Source organism: Heteronotia binoei, chromosome 1 (assembly GCF_032191835.1).
Source record: "Heteronotia binoei isolate CCM8104 ecotype False Entrance Well chromosome 1, APGP_CSIRO_Hbin_v1, whole genome shotgun sequence".
Taxonomy (NCBI): domain Eukaryota; kingdom Metazoa; phylum Chordata; class Lepidosauria; order Squamata; family Gekkonidae; genus Heteronotia; species Heteronotia binoei.
Genome location: NC_083223.1, coordinates 31,695,869 through 31,714,617, shown reverse-complemented (window position 1 = coordinate 31,714,617; position 18,749 = coordinate 31,695,869). Strand labels below are relative to the sequence as shown.

The 18,749-nt window shown below is 45.2% G+C and overlaps 1 protein-coding gene across 2 annotated transcripts in view; it reads left to right on the top strand.

Annotated features, from left to right (window-relative positions):
- The window catches only part of SLC23A1 (solute carrier family 23 member 1), a 58,095-nt gene that overhangs the window by 22,867 nt on the left and 16,479 nt on the right, over positions 1-18,749 (top strand). The gene's annotated exons all lie outside the window — the stretch shown is intronic.

Here is an 18,749-nt window from a genome sequence, read left to right as displayed (position 1 = left end):
AATAGCTGAAAGTCTGGGGAGTGTTAGATACCTTCTCTTCAGGATTCACTTGTTGGGAGGGTGAGTGGTTTACTCCTGTTTTCCTTTGGTCTGCCTCCATAGAAATAAGAGGAGTTAGAGGGGTTGATAAAGCTGAACCATTCTCAAGAGTGTTGGGCATCATAAGCAGATTAGATATTTGTTGCGTGTGACCACTTTTTGTTCTCAAAAGTTCGTCCCTCAACACTTTGAGTTTAGTTGTGATTGCAAGTTGTTCCATAGATGGGAGGGGTGTGAAAGAGTTAATTAGATCCTGTTCAATTAAATTTCTGTCTGGAGTACTAACCTCCTTAAAAGCATGTTCAGAAACGGAAAAGATTATATTTCTGTTATCTGACGTGTCCTGTAGAGTCTCTTTGTTTGCCCTTACAGCTAAGAAGATAAGAGCAAAGTAATTTCAAATGCTATAACTTCTTAAGGTTGGCCTTTCTGGGGAACTTTTAAGGTGTTAATTTGAAACTTTGTTGTTCGGTTTCTGTTTTGTTTTGTAACGGCCAATGGCTAATAAATTTTTGACTGACTGGCAGTTGTAATAGCAGGAGATTTCCAGGTGCAACTGGAAGGTCTCAGCCCTACTTCCATAGCTTTCCACAACTTCTGCAAGGTGTGCCTATTGTTGTTTCAAAGACTTAACAGCTTTTATAATTAAAAACATAAACTTAACAGAGAATGAAAGGCATGGTTAAGAAGACATTGAAGGAACAATGAGTGACATTAATAAAACTGCAACGAACAGACTCAGGTGCCTTGATTATTTTAACAAAGTCCTTTTTTTTTTGCTGTTGAGTCATAACTGGCTTATGGTGAACCCATAGGACTTTCAAGGCAAGAGATGTCCAGAGGTGACTTACCATTGGATGCCTCTGTATAGTGACCCTGGACTTCCTTTCCATCCAAATACTAACCAGGGCCAAACCTGCTTAGCTTTCAAGATATAATGAGACTGAGTTATCCTGAAGTCCTACCCAGTAAGAAAAACCCTATTGCCCTTTGATTCAGGGTGCAACAAAGTTACCTGCAAGCAGAAGGAATTTTCATAATAAATTGACTGTTCCATTCTCCCTTAATGAAGGAGAGCATCCCTGCTCCTACCATGGAAGCATCACAGAATAGAATGAGAATGGGTGGGGTGTTCACATGACCTGTCCACAGACCACTTGCTATTGATATTGCCCCCAACTCTCCTTCATTATATTAGTGCAGAACGTCTGCTGGGTTCCCCTGTAGCCTGAGGACTCCTCTTCTCCCCACTTCACAGTTGAGTCACACGGCTCAAATGTGTGAAAAGAAAAAAAGCTTGTCAAGGGACTGAGATAGGAGGCAGAGGAAAGTGGAACTTAATGCTGCCATTTTGAAGGTGGAGCTTAGCTTCGCCTCCCTTCTTGGTTAGCTGAGGATATACTTATGAGCATAATATGTCCTGAGGAATCTGTTGACTCAGGCACTACACCCAGATTCATCCATCACTCACTAAGACAGTCTGCCTGAACATTGCTGATACTGTTATGCTGTTGTCAGAACTGGAGAACTTCAGACAAGATGTGTTACTTTGTTTTAAAAGTTAAAGCGTTTATTGAGAACTACATTCAGTGGAGAAGCAAATTGACTCTGATAACCGGAGTGGCTATCGGCGCATTCTTTATACAGGGGTAACAGAAACAATAGACCTTATTCTCACACTTCGGGAGACAGTTGTCTGTTCCCAGGCCTCTTATCTGCAAGGCGAAGGAAGGAACCCTGCTGCTTTGCTCTGGCAATCCAGCTTCAAAGGGACACCTGCAGCAGCTTCCCAGAGACTATCAATCGCCCCACAGTGATTTGGATTTGTTTGAAATGCAAAGGCATTTGGTTAGTAGGCATAAAGGCAATAGTACTGGGTTAGTAGAACATTTCCAACATGGAGTCAGTCAGGCTAACATTGCTAGGTTCAGTATACAGGAAAGTTACAAGTTCTGACAGCTGTGCCATCAGCAAATCTAAGTGTTTCCTTGCGCACAGAAGTATCAATGCTGCCTCTTTCTGCAGTTCTCTTGATCTGGTGCTGCTTTAGGGATGCCTCAAGGTGGGTCCTGGGGATCCCCCAGAAATACAACTCTTCTCCAGACTACAGAGATCAGTTCCCCTGGAGAAAATTAATGGTTTGGAGGGTGGACTCTGTGGCATTGTACTCCACTGAGGTCTAAGCTTCCCACAATCCCCCACCCCGGGCGGGGGACCCCCCGATTTGGAGCCTCCTCCCTCGCTCGCCAAAAATCCGGAAGCGGGGGAAAAATGGCAGCCCTTCCCACCCAGCCCCGATCGCAGCAGCTTCTCCTCGCCCCTTCCCTTCCCACCCAGCCCCATTGCAGCAGCTTCTCCTCGCCCTTCCCTTCCCTTCCCACCCAGCCCCGATTTCAGCAGCTTCTCCTCGCCCCTTCCCTTCCCATGCAGCCCCATCGCAGCAGCTTCTCCTCGCCCCTTCCCTTCCCACCCAGCCCCATCGCAGCAGCGTCTCCTTGCCCCTTCCCTTCCCACCCAGTCTTGATGGCAGCAGCATCTCCTTGCCCCTTCCCTTCCCACCCAGTCTCGATGGCAGCAGCTTCTCCTCGCCCCTTCTAGCCCCATCACAGCAGCTTCTCCTTGCCCCTTCCCTTTCCCTCCCACCCAGCCCCGATTGCAGCAGCTTCTCCTCGCCCCTTCCCTTCTCCTCCCACCCAGCCCCATCGCAGCAGCTTCTCTTTGCCCCTTCCCTTCCCCTTAGGCTTCCCAATCCCCAGATCTCAGTGGGGGATTCCCAGGTTTTACAGGCTTTCCCCAGCCAGTTGGCCAGCTAGATCTTGGGCAGGACCCGCAAACAGGTACAGTTTTAAAATGTGTGTGTGCCTTTAAATTAGAGCAGGAAGTACTTCATGGGGAAGGGTTAGCAACAGCCGACCTCCTGAGAGTGCAGCTCTGTTTGTTTTGCTTTCCTTTCGGACAAGTGAGTGTGTGTGTAAAAGAGCTGCGTAGCCCCCTGTACTTTCCAGACCTCATTGTGGAGGCACCAGAGACTCCTGCTTTGTTCTACTACTTCAGACCAACACGGCTGCCCACTTGCACCAGAGACAGTTAAGTGTGTGTGTGTGTGAGTGAGAGAGAGAAAACGGGGGGAGAGGAGGGAACTCTATTATTCCCTATGAAGACTTATTCTCATAGGAAATAATGGAAAATTGATCTGCGGGTATCTGAGGCTCTGGGGGGCTGTTTTTTGAGGTTGAGGCACCAGATTTGCAGCATAGCATCCAGTACCTCTCCCCAAAATACCCCCCAAGTTTCAAAAAGATTGGACCAGGCGGTCCAATTCTATGAACCCCAAAAGAATGTGCTCCTATCCTTCATTATTTCCTATGGAGGCAAGGGATTTAAAAGATGTGTGGTCCCTTTAAATGTGATGGCCAGAACTCCCTTGAAGTTCAATTATCCTTGTCACACCCTTGCTCCTGGCTCCGCCCCAATGTCTCCTGGCTCCACCCCCAAAGTCCCCAGATATTTCTTGAATTGGATTTGGCAACCCTACCGAGGTCCCTACTGTAAGGTGAGTTCAGTCAGCTCGTAAGTAAGCAGCAACAGTTTATTCAAGAAGAAAGTCACAAACAGCACAGGCAACTTCTCTCTGTTAGGGATTTCTGTTTGAAATTCTATTTCTTTATCTCAAACAGTGTGATGGATCACTGGATCAAATAATCATTGAGAGGCATTTAACATGAAAAAGCAAAAACATATTTATTTCTACAGGGAAAGGGTACTGGGAGATAAAACAACAAACACTATAGAACCACATCCTCACACATTGAGAACCACATGCTTACACTAGAAGATCATGTGCTTAATGGAGGCTACTTCCTCCTTCTTCTTGACCTCTCTGCCTGAACAAAGGAAGTCACCTGAATAACGGACCAAACAGACAAAACAGGCTTTCCCGCTTCTAGACCTTGATTGACAGCAGTCAGTATCTTCTTCCCAGGTCATGCAGACAATAGGGAATCAGGCACAGTGTTAACCCTATAATGACTGGAACTTTACAACATTGTAAAAGACATACAAAACATACATATTTCCAACACTCTCACTATATACACTGTGGCTGAGTTAAACATGTCCTCTTTAGTCAGCAACAATCCCTCCTATTAGTCTATCCAGGATCCTTCATTTGCATTTCCTGGAAGAAATGCGTCACATCCTGATTGGCCAGTTCTACGAGAACGGCCAATTGGAATGAAGGCATCAGGATCCTGGTGTCAAGCATGCGGATTCAATGATGAAGTTGCTACAAAGTCTATGTTTATTGATAGACTGATACTTTGACATAGACAGTTCTTGAGAAGAATGAAACTGATACATTGATATAATACTTTTGAGGCTTACTTCAAAGGGATTCCAAGGGATGAGGTTGTGGGGTGGCATTCACACATAAACTATCATAAATGTCTAGGTTCCCATACCATTATCAGGACTTTGTCCTTGCTTTCTCCAGATGGCCTATACTCCCTTCACGGGATGTATGAGAAGGTGCTGATTACTTGGTTTCAGTTCTCACTACTTCTAATTGCTAGCCATAAAGCGGGACAGGGGGGAAGGGAAAGAATAATAAGGCAAGACGGTTGTGCCCTCCATGATGCTTTCCAGACCAGGCTTAAGCAGGGCCCTAGAACAATCAATTACCAATGGAATTTTATTCATGCTTGACATACTGCCCCCCCCTAAACTCAGCTCCGGGGCTTCTGAGGAAACGCTTTATGAAATTTATTTACTAAATCAGGAGCTAATACATCTTTCTCGGCTACCCATTCATTTTCAGTGGCTGGGAAATGTTTCCACTTAATCAGATAATACAACATTCCACGTTTCAATTTCGAATCTAAAATCTCCTGCACTTCATGATGACTCTGATTCCCAATCTGGATAGGTTGTGGAGCTGGTGGTCGAGGGTGCCAAGAAGAACCACCCGGGTCTCTTCGCAGAAGACTGCAATGAAAGACAGGGTGTATTTTACTAAACATTTTGGGCAGTTCTAGTTCTACTGTAACCTTGTTGATCACCCGTTTGATCTTGAAAGGACCCAAGAATCTATAGGCCAATTTCTTTGATGGTTGGATCAAGGGGAGGTTTTTGGTTGACACCAATACAGAATCCCCCACCTTAAAATTCCACACCGGTACATGAGACTTGTCATACTGCTTTTTATACGCTGCCTTCGCCACCTCCAGATTCTCTTGGATCACTTTCCAGCCACTCCCTAGCTTTCCCCATCATTGTTCAAATGATGTGGGGTCGCAGGTTCGTTCGCCCCTTGGCAGGAGAGGAACAGGCTTCCCCTCATATCCATTCACGATCTGAAAAGGGGAAGCCTTGGTTGAGCTGTGCATGCTGTTGTTGTAACCATGCTCTGCCAATGGCAAAAGATCCACCCAGTTGGACTGTTGGTGGTTCACATAGCACCGTAAATACTGTTCCAACAAAGCGTTCACGCATTCCATCTGTCCGTCCGTTTGAGGATGGTAGGCAGAGCTCAACCCCTGTTCTATACCAGATAATTTACAAAACTCCCGCCAGAAGTTGGCAACGAACTGCGGGCCCCTGTCACTAATGATCTTATCAGGGAATTAGTGTAATTTCACAATATGATGGAAAAATAGATAGGCGAGCCTCTTGGCGGTGGGCAACTGCACGCATGGAATAAAGTGCGCCTGTTTGGAAAAGGTGTCTACTACTACCAGCGTCACTGTCTTGCCCTGTGAGACTGGTAGTGCGACTATGAAATCCATTGACACCAAGGACCAAGGGTGAGTAGCCGTCTCCAAAGGTTTCAGTAGTCCCGGGGGCTTCCCTTCCCTTCTTTTGGCCATAAGGCAAATGGGGCAGGAAGCCATGAACTCTGAAACGTCCTTTTTCATAGAGGGTCACCAAAACTGCCTACTAATTAGGTGGAGTGTTTTGACGTACCCAAAGTGGCCAGCTAGCTTGTTAGAATGACAAAATTGTAAGACCTCTGACCGTAGGCCTTTCGGTATGTACAGCTTACTCCCCTTATACCAGAGCCCATCCTCTCCTTTCTGTACGTCTCCTGGTCACTCTTCTCCCTCTTTTTCGGTCTCAATGGCCAAATGCTCTCCCCCCCACCCGTTTGGCCACAGTTTCTGCTGAGTTTTGGACCTGGTAATCACCATTGCAGCCACCTGAGTGGGGGGAATCAGCGAGTTTACCACCTCCTCCTTTTGGCTATTATGCTGAGGAAGGCGTGAAAGACCATCCGCCAAAAAGTTCTTCGTTCCAGGAATATGCCTCAGCACAAAGTCAAATTTGGAGAAAAACCCTGCCCACTGGATTTGTTTTACACTGAGTTTTCTCCAGCCAGTAAGTGCCTCCAAATTTTTGTGATCGGTCCAGATTTATTTTTTTTTTAAAAATATATATTTTATTGTTATTATTGATTGTCCATTTCTCTTACACTCTTCTTCTCATTCCATTTAACATATTTCTCCCCATCCCACCCCCCTTAGTCTATACGTTGTCTTCCAGCCAGGGACAAAGGACTTGGAGCTTCCACTGAATGTCTGCCTTCTTTTCTTCTTTTGCCCACTTCAGGTAGATCAGCCACTTTTCCTTAATCCTTGTTCTTCTTTCCTCCCATGACCCTTCCTGAGTCATTATGGCAGCTATGTCTGACTGAACAAAATCAAAAAGATAATCATGCCAAATTCTTTCCTTCCATTTACTTTTATCCTTCCATCCTACCGCCATTACCTCTTTACCCGCTGATATCATTACTTTTAATAGGTCTTATTCTTCCCTATTATCGCATTCCCTAGTATACTCATCTTCATCAATTCAAACTCTATTCTCAGTTCAACTTGAAAGAACTTCTTTATCATTCCCACTACCATTTTCCATAATCTATTAGCCTCAGGGCATTCCCACCACATGTGGGTGTACCATCCCTTCTCTTTCTTACAGTGCCAGCATTTAGGGCTCAACCCAGGAAACATGTTAGCTAAGGTAGCCGGAGTTCTATACCATTTAGTAATGAATTTCAATTCCATTTCCCTAACTTTATAAATTTTAACCTTTTTTAAGCCTTCCATTAACTTTTCTACTGTTGGTTTTGTTATCTGGCCTTCTGAACTCCATATCCATTGAAGGTAACCTATTACTCCTTCGATGTCTGAGATCATACACCTGTATAAAATGCTTACTATTCCTTTTTTTGTTTTACCCATTAATTTATAAATCTTTTCCATAGGTTCCTCTTCATTTAAATTACTTTTTTCCACTTTCTTTTTAACTTTAGTATACAATCCTACGGCTTTAAGCCAATGTTGTACCCCTACTGCGGCTTGCAAGTCTTGTAATGGTTTTAACTTATTCATTATTAACAAATCTTCTACCCTTCTGTATCCTTTAAGATTGAGTGATTCCCTCCACCTATAGTCCCTGTCTTCCTCCATTAACGTTTCTAATGGCGTCCATCTAGATACCTGATTTAACCATCTTGGCTGCCATTTCTTCCACACCATTAACCCACTCTTCCTTGGACCCTCATTTATATAATGTCCTAGCAGCTGAAAGCAAGTACCAAATTATAGTTCTATCTTCTTTTGGAAATTTTTCCATTTGTAATCCCAACAGAAAAGTCTCTGCGACTTTCTTAAATTCATATCCCAAGATCCTAGAAATTTCTTGTTGAATCATCTGCCAATACTTTTTTGCTCTTTCACAAGTCCACCATATATGGTGGTGCCGGTTCCTCGGCAACTTGCTGGCTGGCATCGTTTAGAGCAGGTGGTTTCCCAATGGCTCATCAGCCCAGGACATCTCACTCAGCTCATCGGTGACGATGGTGTCATCGTCCTACATCGAGCCCGCGGCGGCATTGCTCTTGGCCACTTCCTTAGGGCAGCTGGCCGGCTTCTTGGGTGTCGGTGTGCTTGTTTTCGATGAGCTTGACAGCGCCCGGGGAGGGTTCGGGCAGCTACTAGCCAGGTGGTTCGGGTCCTCGCACTGGAAGCATTTACGGGTCCCCACCGGCTTCCCCGTCGCACCTCCGCCTTGGGGCTTCTTCGCCTCCACCTTCCCCCCGGGTTTCGGGTCGCAACTCGACTTACTGCTCTGGTGTTGACATTGCATGGCCACCCTCTTCATGTTGGTCTCCACCTCACCCTCCAGTTGGATCCAACCCACCAAGGTGGTTGGTCTGGCTTGCTGTAGGGCGTGATCTAGAATACTCACATTCAGCCCATGGGTGAAGTGTTCGATCTTCATCAGCTCACTCCATCCTCTCACTTTTGCCACATTCGTACGGAACTCCGCTGCATATTCTCGAATTGTCTTGGAGCCTTGCTGCATGTCCCTCAGGGCAGCCAGCGTGCAGGTTTCCTGTAGTGGGTCTTCATATTGGGCCAGCAGGGCCTGTAGGAATGTGGCCACGAAGTCCAGTTCCGGGCTCATGGCCTCATACAGACTCACATACCATCTTTTCGTGGCTCCCTTTAACTTTGACCCCAGGTAGTCCACCCGGCTGAATTCATCAGGGAAGGTGTTTCCCCAATAGTGCATGTAGCTGTTAGCCTGGATCGTGAAATACTCCTCCTCCTCGGGGTCTCTGTTGAAGGTAGCTTCTAACTCCCGTCCACAACCTCCCTCCCGAGGAGGCTGGGGCACCGCCGGCGGGGTTGGCAGTGGAGCTGCGGGAGGTCTAGGTGGAGGTGGATGTGGGGCTCTCTGCGGGGCCGACAAACCCAGGATTTGATCGATTTGCCTGTTGAATTCCCCCACCATCATGGTGGTCAGGCCCCCAAAGGGCTCCTATCAGGCTCCCAAGCAACTGGCTCTTGTCTACTTCCTCCCCCCCTCTTGCTTCCTTCTGCATCTCAACTTGTTTTTCAAGGCTTGCTCAATCACACAGGAGCTACAGAGCAAAGCCTTGATTTTCTCCACTGGTTGAGGCTCCTCCCCCTTCTGGTCCCCTGGGGAGGGAGGGAAAGATCCAGAGCTTCCTTTGCCCGGTTCCCTGGTTCCCACAGGAGAAATACAAAGAAAGCACCTTTAAGACCAACAAGCACCTTTAAGACCAACAAGCACCTTTAAGACCAACAAGAATGTTTTATTTAAAGTTTTTTTTAAGTTTAGTTGTGTTTGTCTGTGTCCTTTTAAAAGTTTATATCTCTGCTACCTAATCTTAAATAGGTACGCACATGGCCCGGCCTGACACAGCCCAGCCCGACAAGGTCTCATTTATGTTAGATATGGGTCTCATAACAAATGCGTTCGACACCCCTGCCTTAAATGTTCTCTCACCAAGTAAATAGGATCTACAGTCATAATCATGAACCCTTGGATCTTTATAAGGAACATGAGATCCAAGTCTTTGTCATTCTTAGTACCTTGGCATAAAATGTCAACTTCTCCCACATTTCTTGAGGAAGAATATTTCCTTGCTGAAGTCTGTGTTGGCACTCAAGTGCCATTAGGATTGAGCTGTGCTGAACTGCCTTTAATTGCTGTTGACAGAATTCTTTCAGAACCTGGTTGTCTGATATTGTGGACTGCTTTTTCCTTTTCCTCAGTGATCTGAGCAGATAATCACTGAGGTACAGAATGTGGGTTCCTCAAGTACTTAGACTGGCCACCACAGCTACTATTAGCTTCGTGAGGTAGGGGGAGGCAAAGCAAGCCTCAGTAGTGTTGCTTTGAATTGGAAGAGTTGGTTTCCATATTTGAATCAGAGGAATCTCCTGTCTGATGGAATCCCTCATGTGTGATGTAAGGATCATTGTGTGTAGATAGCACTCTGCTAAGCCAGTGAATGTCATGAGTGCCCTTGGTTGAAGAGCCTCTTTATGGTTTTCAGCATCTCCATTTTGAACTTCCTGTGCCTCACAGACAAACTGATGAACTTGAGGTCGAAAATGGTTCTCCTGGTTGTTCATAGGGATCTTGAATATATACCATTCCCCATTCCTGCAGTGGTTCTAGCGCTATTGCTTTAATGCCTAGAAGGTCTTTGTAATTTATGTACTGTATTTCCTGTTGTGTTAGTGAGTGATGCAGGTATAGACAAAAACCAGTCTCAAGGAAGAGTGTAAGACTCTATGGCATAACCTCTGCTTAGTCTGTCTCATACCCATTGATCTGTTGATGCATTCATCCATGCATGCAGGAACTGCTTTAGTTCCAGGAATAGCACTTACCTGGCTGGTTCCCTTTTGAGGAGAGGCTTATACTGTTTTTGAAATATTTGATTTGTTTTCAGGTGTGGAAGGCAGAGACAACTCCTACAGGGCTGTCCTACACCAGGTCACTAGGAATAGAAATTCTGCACTCACACGCTTAGCCTCTTTACAGCCTTTTTTCTGCTCCTCTTCACATATGATCCAGCTCAACCCTGCTGTTTGTGCTATCTCTGTGCCTCTCATATACACAGACAGACCTGCCCTCTCCCTTCCCTCAGCTGGGAGGGGAGTCACCCCCTCTAAGCTCTAATGGTTGCTGGTCAGAGCTATCATCTCCTAAAACAGAAGTCCATAACCTTATTGGAGCTGTGAGCAACTTGGGAATTTTAAGAACATTGAATGGGTGCCATCACAAAAATGGCTGTGGGGCAGTGTTGTGTCCAACTGCAAAACAGCTGCCATGAAGTACAAGGGCCAATCACAAAACTCTGGAAGGTTCCAGGCCAAACATCCTCCTTTGATGGAAGCAGGTGTTTCTGGATGGGTACTCCCTGCAGACACAAAAGCAATGTCTCCTGTGCTCTTTTGAAGTACCTCTTGCATTGAGGAGACAGAGGGAAAGCCAGGACTGGCTTTTTGCTTTGGAGAAGAGGTCATACTACAAAGCGATACCATGCCAATAGATCAAGGTGGGCAGCCGTGTTGGTCTGCAGCAGTAGAACGAAGCAAGACTCAAGTTGCACCTTTAAGACCAACAAAGTTTTATTCTGAATGTAAACTTTTGTGTGCTCTAAGCACACTTCATCAGACTATTGGTTGGAATTAGGCTTGCCAATCCCCAGGTCCCAGTGGAGGTTCTTCCGCTTTCCCAGGCTCCTTCCTGCCCCCAGTCAGCTGGCCGGTGGGGGGAAGCCCCGCCCCCAGAGGACCATCTGCCTTTTCCACCTCTGGAGGCTTCAGTCTCCGATTGAAAGGCTTCCTCTTGGGATGGCGTGTCTGTGTTACTTTGAAGAAGTTGGCAGCAACTCATGAGTAGAGAGGCCAATCCCTCACTTCAGAGTCGCCAGAAAGGGAGGGGGAAACGTCTGCTGAGCACTTCATTATTCCCTATGTGGAGATCGATTCTCATAGGGTATAATGGGGAATTGATCTGGAGGTTTCAAGGGCTCTGAGGAAGCTGTTTTTTGAGATAAAGGCACCAAATTTTCAGTATAGTATCTAGGGCTAAAAGTACAAATGTTTAAAGGTACCCTTAACTAATAAAAACAAAAATTAATATTCTTCTTTTTTCTAAGACTTAATTATTATCAAAAATTGTCCAATGTCCTTTTATTTTCCACTCTTTTTCTACATATCTTCGGAACTTTTCCCACTCCCTCTTAAAAACTTCTAAATCATAGCCTCTTAAAATTCTTGTTAATTTGTCCATTTCACTCCATGTCATAACTTTTACAATCCAATCCCATTTCTCTGGTATTTTTTCTTGCTTCCACAACTGCACATATAATGTCCTAGCAGCTGAAAGCAAGTACCAAATTATAGTTCTATCTTCTTTTGGAAATTTTTCCATTTGTAATCCCAACAGAAAAGCCTCTGCAACTTTCTTGAATTCATATCCCAAGATCCTAGAAATTTCTTGTTGAATCATCTGCCAATACTTTTTTGCTCTTTCACAACTCCACCACATATGGTAGAAAGAACCTTCATGTTTTTTACATTTCCAACATCTGTCTGGCATCTTATTATTCATCTTTGCCAATTTCTTAGGAGTCATATACTATCTATACATCATTTTAAAACAGTTCTCTTTAATACTATGACACGTCAAAAGCTTCATAGAGTTCTTCCACAAATATTCGCAAGTTTTCATCTGTATTTCTTTATTTACATTAATTGGCCACTTAATCATTTGAGATTTTACTACTTCATCTTCTGTAGACCATTTTAAAAGTAAATTATATAATTTTGAAATTAATTTTTCGTTGTCTCCAAGCAGAACTTTTTCCATTTCTGTTTGCTCTTTTCTTATTCCTTCAGTTTTAATGTCATTCTCCACCAAGCTCTTTATTTGTTGCATTTGGAATCATATTTATTATTCAGCTCTTCAGCAGTTTTCAATTCTATGTTGCCACTGTATTTTTAATAGTTGATTATATGACAACCGGGGGGGTGGGGGGTGGGCTCCCTCTGGGTGTCCTGCCCCCCCCCAGGGGAAGTGCATGCGCAATACATCGCCTCTCCTTTCCCGGTGTAGTGAACTCTGCGTGGTCACTGTCTGGCTATGCCTGGCAGATGGTCATTGCAATGGCCTCTCCTACATTACTGCATCCGTGGCAACACCTTCTCGCTGGTCCCCCCCGTTTTCACAGAGTTTGCCATATTATGGTGCGACCGAATGTCCGGCGGTATAACTGGATGGGCAGGCTGGGCTCACCAACCTCGCCAGCCAAGAGAAGGAAAACTCTAACATCAAGCCCGGGCAGACAGAGCTCGTTAATGTAACATCTACCACCTGGAGGACTCGCTGCCGGCGTCCCAGCTTACTGGGCCATGGCAGATGACCCCATGGTGAAAGGGTGGAGCCAGTACTGCACACACTGCGCTTCACCTAAAAATTCCTCTGCGCAGGCCTGAAGGGTATCCACATCCACAGCCCACAACATACCAAGTCATACAGCGATGGGACAGTACTGCTTGCTCCGTATGCAGAGGGGCCTAGAAAAGGTGGCCTAAACAAAGCTAGTCTCCTCCCCCCCAGTTGGCTAGCCGCGGTCAACGGGCATCCTTACTTGCGGTCGAAAAATAACAACAAAGAAAAGGCATGCACCTGCCTCACAAAGTGTGCAAAGACTAAAGCTTGCGTGTTGGAACATCAGAACCATGCTTGACACAGTAGACAGTGGTCGCCCTGAACGACGCTCTGCTCTAGTTGCCCACAAACTTCTCAGGTTGAATATCGACATAGCAGCTCTCAGTGAAGTCCGTTTCCCTGAGGAAGGTAGTCTTCAAGAACACGGTGCTGGCTATACCCTCTACTGGTCGGGTAAGTCAAAGGCTGAGAGCCGCCTTTCTGGCGTCGGCTTCATGGTCAGGAACTCCATTGCCTCTAAACTCGAAAACCTGCCAACAGGTCACTCAGATCGCATCATGTCTATGCGCCTCCCACTTCAAAACAAGCAGCATGCAACACTCTTTAGTGTGTATGCTCCAACCCTTCAAGCAGATCCTGCAGAAAAGAACAAGTTCTATGCTGATCTACACAACCTCGTACGGAAGACCCCTACAGAGGACAAGGTGATCATCCTTGGTGACTTTAATGCCAGAGTAGGTAAAGACTCGGAAGCCTGGAAAGGAGTACTTGGCAAACATGGCATTGGCAACTGCAATGATAACGGGCGCCTCCTGCTAGAATTCTGCATGGAGCATCAGCTCACCATTACCAACACTATCTTCCAGCAGAAGAACAGTCTGAAGACAACCTGGATGCACCCACGGTCCAAGCATTGGCACCTTATTGACTACATTCTGGTGCGCCAGAGAGACCTTCGAGATGTCTTACACAACCGAGTAATGCCCAGTACAGAATGTCATACGGATCATCGTCTAGTACGCTGCAATCTCTGTCTTCACTTTAAATCTACACCCAGGAGAGGCGGTATCCCCCGGAGGAAGTTTCAGGTTGGAACTTGGCAGCCTTCAGTCAGCCAAAGTTAAAGCTGCCTTCCAGGCAAAACTCCAGACAAGAATTGAGGACCCCAGTTGCCTCACAGATCCTTCTCCAGAAGCACTCTGGGAACACCTAAAAACTACCATCCTATTGACCTCTGAAGAAATCCTCGGGTTCTCCACAAGGAAGAACAAGGGCTGGTTTGACGAGAACAATCAAGAGATCCAAGAATTACTGGCGAAAAAGAGATCTGCCCACCAAGCGCATCTTGCTCAGCCCTCCTGTCCCGGGAAAAAAGCAACCTTTCGCACTGTATGTAGCAACCTCCAGCGCAAGCTTCGAGACATTCAGAATGAGTGGTGGACCAAGCTTGCAGAGAGAACCCAGCTGTGTGCAGACACTGGTGATTTAAGAGGGTTCTACGAAGCCCTGAAGGCAGTATATGGTCCATCATATCAGGCTCAGAGTCCCTTGCGTAGTGCAGACGGCCAAGTGCTTCTTACAGACAAGGCATCCATACTGAACCGGTGGTCGGAGTATTTTCAGGTTCTCTTCAGTGCCAATCGCGTAGTTCAAGATTCAGCAATCCACCTCACCCCACTTCAACCAGTGAAAACAGAGTTGGATGTGATCCCCACCCTAGAAGAGACTGTTAAAGCCATCAAGCAACTGAAAAGTGGCAAGGCAGCAGGAGTTGATGGAATTCCACCAGAGATCTGGAAGCATGGAGGCATAGTACTACATAGTACACTTCACAAACTACTTGTCACCTGCTGGGAACAAGGCAAACTACCACGGGACTTTCGCGATGCAATCATCATTACTCTACATAAGAACAAAGGGGAAAAGTCAGACTGCTCCAACTACCGGGGGATAACCCTGCTCTCCATCGCAGGCAAAATCCTTGCCAGAATACTCCTGAACAGACTGGTGCCCGCCATTGCAGAAGAACTCCTCCCAGAGAGCCAGTGCGGCTTCAGAGCTAACAGGAGCACCACCGACATGGTATTTGTTCTCAGGCAGCTCCATGAGAAATGCAGGGAACAAAACAAGGATCTATATGTGACTTTTGTTGACCTTACCAAAGCTTTTGATACCGTTAGCAGGAACGGCCTGTGGCAAATCTTGGAACGTTTAGGATGTCCCCCAAGGTTCCTCAGTATGGTCATCCAGCTACATGAAGACCAGCGAGGCCAAGTCAGACATTGCAACGATCTCTCGGTGCCCTTCCCAATAGGCACAGGTGTAAAGCAAGGCTGTGTTCTCGCGCCAACTCTCTTTACGATCTTTTTTAGCATGATGCTTCAAAGAGCTGCAGTAGATTTAGATGATGACGATGGTGTCTACATCCGCTATCGCACCGATGGCAGCCTGTTCAACCTGAGGCGACTAAAGGCCCACTTCAAGACAATGGAAAAACTTATCCGAGAGCTACTGTTTGCTGATGATGCTGCACGTGTCTCCCACTCGGTATCAGCTCTGCAGCATATGACATCCTGCTTTGCAGAGGCTGCCAAGCTATTCGGCCTAGAAGTTAGTCTGAAGAAGACAGAAGTTCTCCACCAGCCTGCACCCCAGGAAGATTATCACCCTCCTTGTATTACTGTGGGCGAATCAGTTTTGAAGACAGTCCAGCAGTTCAGCTACCTGGGGTGCATCATCTCCTCAGACGCCAAGATCGACAAGGAGATTGACAACAGGCTGGCAAAGGCAAACCGTGCATTTGGCCGACTGCATAAAAGAGTGTGGAGCAACAAGCATCTGAAAAAAGGCACAAAGATCAATGTTTACAAAGCGGTCGTGATGACAACCCTCATCTACGGCTCCGAATCGTGGGTTTTATACCGTCATCACCTGCGACTCCTTGAGCGCTTTCATCAGCGCTGCCTTCGCACCATCTTCAACATCCACTGGAGTGACTTTGTGACCAACACTGAAGTGGGCGGAGGTTACAAGCATCGAAGCACTGCTGTTGAAGACGCAGCTGCGCTGGGCAGGGCATATTTCTAGGATGGAAAACCACCGCCTTCCCAAGATTGCTCTGTATGGCGAACTTTCCACCGGCCATCGAAATAGAGGGGCACCAAAGAAGAGGTACAAGGACTCCTTGAAGAAATCCCTTGGCACCTGTCGCATCAACCATCACCAGTGGTCTGACCTAGCCTCAGATCGCAAAGCATGGAGGCACACCATCCACCAGGCTGTCTCTTCCTTTGAGAACGCATGCATAGCTGGTCTTGAGGACAAAAGGAGATCGAGGAAGAATTGTACTGCTACAGCACCAACCCCAAACCAGACTTTTCCCTGCAGCCACTGTGGCTGGACCTGCCTGTCCCGCATTGGTCTTGTCAGCCACCAGCGAGCCTGCAACAGACGCGGACTACTGCACCTTTCTTAAATCTTCGTTCGCGAAGTCAAGCCGAGAGAGAGAGAGAGATATGACAACCACTTTTCTTCACCTGTCTTCGCTGTTATTTTTATCACTTCGGCTGGCACTATCCATAACGGTTTTCTCTCATCTCCATATTTCTTATATTCCATCCATGTATTTAGCAAGCTGTTTCTTATATAATTGTGAGAGAAAAAGCCGTCTATCTTTTTTCCCCCATAATACATATAAGCATGCCAGCCAAATTTATTTCCATGACCTTCCAACGCTAAGAGTTTTTTTGTTTAACAACATTATCCATTCTTTTATCCATACTAAGCAAACTGCTTCATGATATAATTTTAAGTCTGGTAATTGAAATCCGCCTCTCTCTTTTGCATCTGTTAAAATTTTCATGTTAATTCTTGGTTTCTTCCCCACCCACACAAACTCTGAAATTTTTCTTTGCAATCTATTAAATTGTTTACTGTCTTTCACAATCAGAATAGTTTGAAACAAATACATTATTCTTGGTAGAATATTCATTTTAATTGTGGCAATTCTACCCAACAGTGACAAATTAAGTTTATTCCACTTTAACATATCTTTATCCATTTTATGCCATAGCTTCTCATAATTATTTTTGAACAAATCAATATTCTTCATTGTTATCTCCACACCCAAATATTTTATCTTGGAGGTAACTTCACAGCCCGTTAGTCTCTGCAATTCTTGTTGCTTATTTATTTGCATATTTTTACATAGAAGTTTTGATTTTTCTTTATTAATACAAAGTCCCGCCAACTCCCCATATTCTTGTATTTTGGCTAACAACAAAGGTGTGACTTGTATGGTGTTTTAATTTATAAACATTATATCATCTGTAAATGCTCTGTATTGTAAGTAAATCCTTTTACTTTTAATCCTTCTATTTCTTTATCTTCTTGAATTTGCATCAGTAATATTTCAAGAGTCATTATAAACAACAGTGGGGATGTGGACAACCTTGTCTTGTACCTTTACTAATTATCATGTCTTCTGTAAGATCAGCATTTATACACAGCCTTGCATGTTGTTCAGTATATATTGTTTTTATCATTCTTGTAAAGCTTTCTCCTAGCTCCATTTTCTCCATTACTGCAAACATAAAATCCCAGTTTAAATGATCAAATGCTTTCTCTGCGTCCACAAAGAATAATGCTACTTCCTTTTCTGGATGTCTTTCATAATATTCTACAATATTTACAACAGTTCTGATATTGTCTCTTATTTGCCTTTTGGGAAGAAACCCCGTTTGATCTTCCTTTATAAAATTTATCAAATATTGTTTAAACTGTTCTGCCAAGATTCTTGTATATATTTTATAGTCATTATTTAATAACGATATTGGTCTATAATTTTTTACGTTCGTAACATCTTTGTCTTCCTTTGGAATCAACAAAATAACAGCTTCCTTCCACGTATTTGGTATTTTCCCTTTTGTTCTTATCAATATCCTTCATTATTTCCTATGGAAGGAAGACATTTAAAAAGGTGTGCTGTCCCTTTAAATGTGATGGCCAGAACTCCCTTGGAGTTCAATTATGCTTGTCACACCCTTGTTCCTGGCTTCGCCCCCAATGTCTTCTGGCTCCACCCTTAAAGTCCCCAGATATTTCCTGAATTGAACTTGGGAACCCTAGTTGGAATGGCAAGTAGTCCTAGATATAGAGAAAGTGGGCAGTGAGTTAGTATGCAGAGTCATGGAAGTGCTCAAAAAACTGCATACTAACTCACTGCCCACTTTCTCTATATCTAGGACTGCTTGCCATTCCATACTATTGTCTGATGAAGTGTGCTTCTAGCACACGAAAGCTTACATTCTGAATAAAACTTTGTTGGTCTTAAAGGTGCAACTTGACTCTTGCTTTGATATCATGCCCGTGTGACATTCCTATTTCCTATGGCATCTTCCCCACCCCACTCAGTTGCGGTGCAGCAGGCAAAGCGGATGGAAGGCAGGAGATTTCACTAGAAGGTGGCCTAGAGCATCACTCAAAAATGACACCATGTCTCCCTAAACTTTCTACATTTGGGATCACGGTCCTAACAATTAGTATTCACTGAAGAGCAATTGTAGAATCATAGAGTTGGAAGGGGCCATGCAGGCTATCTAGTCCAACCCCCTGTTCAATGCAGGGTCAGCCTAAAGAACATAAGAACATAAGAGAAGCCATGTTGGATCAGGCCAACGGCCCATCAAGTCCAACACTCTGTGTCACACAGTGGCAAAAAATGTTATATACACACATACACTGTGGCTAATAGCCACTGATGGACCTCTGCTCCATATTTTTATCTAAACCCCTCTTGAAGGTGGCCATACTTGTGGCCGCCACCACCTCCTGTGGCAGTGAATTCCACATGTTAATCACCCTTTGGGTGAAGAAGTACTTCCTTTTATCCGTTTTAACCTGTCTGCTCAGCAATTTCATCGAATGCCCACGAG